Genomic DNA, 4193 nt, shown 5'->3' with positions numbered 1-4193 from the left:
ATGTCCCCAGAGTATGTGAGACGGAGCTTCAAAATCCTAGCCTCGTTGAAAGAGATGAACAGAAGACTTCAAAAGGCAGCTCGAGAAGACAAAACAAAGTATTAAAATGAAACATGCCAAGAATTAGAGCCAGACAACAAAAACAGAAGAACTCACTCAGCATTTCTCAAGCTGAAAGAATGGGGGGGGGGGACAAATTCAACCTGCTCCTGGGGCTGCTGGGATGGTGCCAGAGTTACCCCGCTGGCCAGGAGGCTAGTTGGGGGCAGAGCTGCTGCCGCCGCCCCAGAAAAGTGACCTGGAGGCAGCGCAGGGGGGCAGTGTCCCATCATCTTCTTTCTTCGTACAGCCAGGCACTCCACGGTGCCATGCAGCAGCAAGAGGAGGACCACAGCAAGCTAAGATCTGTGTCTGTGGACCTGAATGTAGATCCTTCACTTCAGATTGGCATACATACCTGATGCACTCAGGGAGAGAGATAAGATCAAGTTTACAGCACACCAAAGACCACACACTGTCCACATTTCAAAATCCAGAGTTTTCTGTTACCCAGCAATAGGAAGACTTAGTGTAGTTACACAACACTCTTATTGAAACAACAGATTATGCTGAATTTATTATCCCATCTGCTCCTACAAAACCTGATTTTGATTTGATGGTCCCCGAGAGAAGATGTAGAAGCTGGGAGAGGGTAAAGGATCAATGACCAAACGAAGCAAGAATTAGAAGCTGAATATGTTGCTGTCTTTAAAGAGACTGTATCCTCCCATGAAATCTTTCTTCAACCACTTTCTTCTCACCCTATTCTCAGCAAAGATCGAAACTTTCATGTTTTCCTGGAATATGATCAGGATCTAAGCGTTAGGCAGAAAAATACCAAAGAGAGGTTTGGTGGTTTTTTCCAAGAGTGTGGTGAAAAGTACTAATGAAGTTGGTTTTGGTTTTTTGGGGGTGTTTTTTTCCTGGAGTTAAGGAGGTGGATAATTTTTTTAATAAGACAAGAATTTTCTTATTAACTATCTTAAGTATTAAAAGAGCAAAGATTCATGTGCAAAACCTGACAGAATTACCAGATCTTATAAAAAATGTTGCAGATGACTATATTCCCACTTCAGCCTGCTCGCATAGACTGGCTGTAGAAGAACTCACACTCATCAAAAAGTAACTTTTGAAGGTTGCTGGGCTATGTGAGAAACTTAGAAAAGTAGAGAACCAAGTCTTATCAGATGAAGATTTAAAGTTGGCTGAGCTTCTCTGATACTACATGCTCAGCATAGAGGCTGAACAGGATTATATATATATATCCTCATTGACTCACCAAAGTCCTCATTGACTATGAGATCCCAAACAAAGCTTTGGATAAGGCCTGGTTAAAAAGCAAAGACTTCAGGGTGACAGGGGCACACCAGCAGGAATGCTGCCAGAAATCTGAACAGCTTTCTGAATCTGTAAAAGAAGACTTGATCTGGAAGAAGAAGGAGAAGAAAAAAAAAGAGGAGGAGGATGAGGAGGATGATTGATCAGTTTCAAATGGAAACAAGTGGCCACATTTAGGAAGAATCTAATGGAAATGTCTGAACTGGAAATAAAACTTTCCAAGGACAATGTTTCTTTCTCACAAAGCTGCATTGACTTGTTCAAGAACAATTGATCCACCTTTATCCTGAATGAAGTAAAAGAAACTGAAGGAATGTGAAAGGCAGCATTACTTGCACACAAATCATTAGCTATGGAAGATTTATTTCATTTAAAATGACCTGAATAAATATTTTTATTTCTTTAAAATCTTAACACTTAGCCCCATTGGTTTTAAACTATTCTTATTGTCTGTTACTTGGATAAAACTAATCTTTTTCATTATGTATTTAATACCTCCAAATGGACTGTCTAGATATTGCAGTCTCCTGTAATTTGTATTTTTTAAAAAAAGGTATAGGAAATGTGTGTCTTCTGGAAAATAGTATAAGAAATTACCTGGGACATATTTTTTCATTATGTCATGTGTCCATGTCCCCACAAACATTTTATGGTAGTGCCAGCAAATTATTCAGCTACTTTACTTCTACTAAACATTTCATTCCTTAACCAGGCATCCCCCACCCCTGCCTTCCTACTTGATAGAATCCTTCTTTAGTCATCCCAAGCATTTGCACTGTTAAAAAGAGCAAGACATTTTTTTTTTACATTTATTTTTTTAACTCATTTATCTTTGCATACACTTTGCCTGAAGCTCACTTTTTGTAGTTGACATAAATTGGGAACAAGGGAACTGAGAACTTTGGGGTGTTTTTTTCTTTCTTTAATCAAGTATGAAATGAAAAGATAAGTCATGGAAAAGACCTACCAGCCAAACAAACAAAAACAAATTTAAGCCTTGAGTTGACCCCTTTTATTATATTGTGTGCAATATTGCCATCAGGAGATTTCCGTTTAAGCCTATACAAATTTCAACTTCTGTTCCTTCATTAGTATTTTTATTGCAAAGTGACCTGGTTGTTGTTGTTGTTGTTGTTGTTGTTGTTATGTGCTGTCAAGTCACTTGCGACATATAGCAACCCTATGTACAAGAACCCTAAACCCTGCTCTATCCTGTGTCAACCTGACACACCTACTCCCATTACCCCAATCACTGAATCAGTCCATCTCATTGAGGATCTTCCTCTCTTGCTTTGTCCCTCCACCCTCTCAAACATGACATCCCTCTCCAAGGCCTGGTCCCTCCTTGCAACATGCCCAAAATATGTCAGACAAAGCTTCAGAATTCTTGCCTCCAAGAAGCAGTCCGGTTTCACCCTCTGCAGGACAATCCTGTTTGGTCTCCTAGCAGTCCTTGTTGTACTCAACACTCTTCTCCAGCACCACAGCTCAAAGGCATCAATTCTCTATCATTCCTAGTCATGGTCCAGCTCTCTGATGCATAGCACACAATTGCAAAGTTTATGGCCTTGATCAGGCATACCTTAGTCTCCAGCCTGACGTTGTTGCTCTTCCGTACTCTGGAGAAGTCCCTGACGGCTGACTTTCCCAATGCAATTTGTCTCTTGATTTCCTGGCATTGAGCCAGGCAAACTAAAATTGTTAACTATCTCAATTTCTTCACCATTCATTATGATGCTACCAATTGGCCCAGTGGTGAGAATCTTTGTTTTCTTGATGTTGAGCTTCAATCCATATTGAAGCCTACAGTCCTTGACCTTCTGCAACAAGTGCTTCACGTCCTCCTCAGTTTCAGCAAGCAGGGTTGTGTCATCTGCATAACGCAGGTTGTTGATGAATTTTCCTCCAAACCTGATACCACATTCCTCCTCATACAGCCCAACTTTCCAAATTATCTATTCTGCATACAGATTGAAAAGGTATGGAGACAGAATACATCCCTGTCGGACACTCTTCCCTATTTTGAACTATGCAGTGTCACCTTGCTCTGTTCTGACGACTGCCTCCTGGTTCAAGTATGTTGTTGTTGTTGTTGTTTAATGCTGTCGAGTCGTAGACGACTCATAGCGACCCTATGAACGAACAGCCTGTACATAGAGTTTCCGGAGGCAAGCCATTTTGGAAGCGGATGCCGCTCCTGCTTCCAGGGGTTCAAGTATAGGTTTCGCATAAACACATTCGAATGTTCTGGGATTCCTATTCTTCTCAGAGTCAGCCACAGTTTGTTGTGATACACACACTCAAAAGTGACCTTACAGGGAGGGAAACAGCTATAAAATAAGCAAGAGAGAAGGAATAGAATTGATGAGAGAAGAAAAGAAAGAAAACAGGCAGCTATTAAATTATAGTTAAAAGTATAAGAAAATTATTAAAAATTCTTTTAACTGGACAAGTTAATCACATCCAGAATATCCTTTGGTTAAAGACAAAAATTTGGTTAAAGAAAAACCCTTTGTTTGGACTAAGATAAAGTAGTGAAATTTCTGCAACAAATATTACTATTATGAGATACCATTTCATGCTTACTAACTTCTTTCTTTGAACTTGCCATCGATCAGTGTAACTGGCTCTCTGAGTTTTGTTTTGTTTTGTTTTTGTGGGTTTAAAAAAATCTATTTCTTCTAATTTTTTATTGAGATTTTAACAAAACTTTACTAAGAACTTGGATTTCTATTCATTCATTATTGTACATTTTCCTCTCTACCCTCCCAGTTCACTTTTCTTTTTAAAAAAATTCTTTTGTTTTTGCACAATTT

The 4193-nt window shown here is 39.4% G+C and overlaps 1 pseudogene; it reads left to right on the top strand.

Annotated features, from left to right (window-relative positions):
• The first annotated feature begins 368 nt into the window (after positions 1-368).
• LOC102868747 lies at positions 369-1651 on the top strand (annotated as a pseudogene).
• Positions 1652-4193: the final 2542 nt, after the last annotated feature.

Source organism: Elephantulus edwardii, unplaced genomic scaffold (assembly GCF_000299155.1).
Source record: "Elephantulus edwardii isolate Elephantulus edwardi_28Jun2011 unplaced genomic scaffold, EleEdw1.0 scaffold00252, whole genome shotgun sequence".
Lineage (NCBI taxonomy): Eukaryota > Metazoa > Chordata > Mammalia > Macroscelidea > Macroscelididae > Elephantulus > Elephantulus edwardii.
This window is presented reverse-complemented; position numbering and strand designations above follow the sequence as displayed.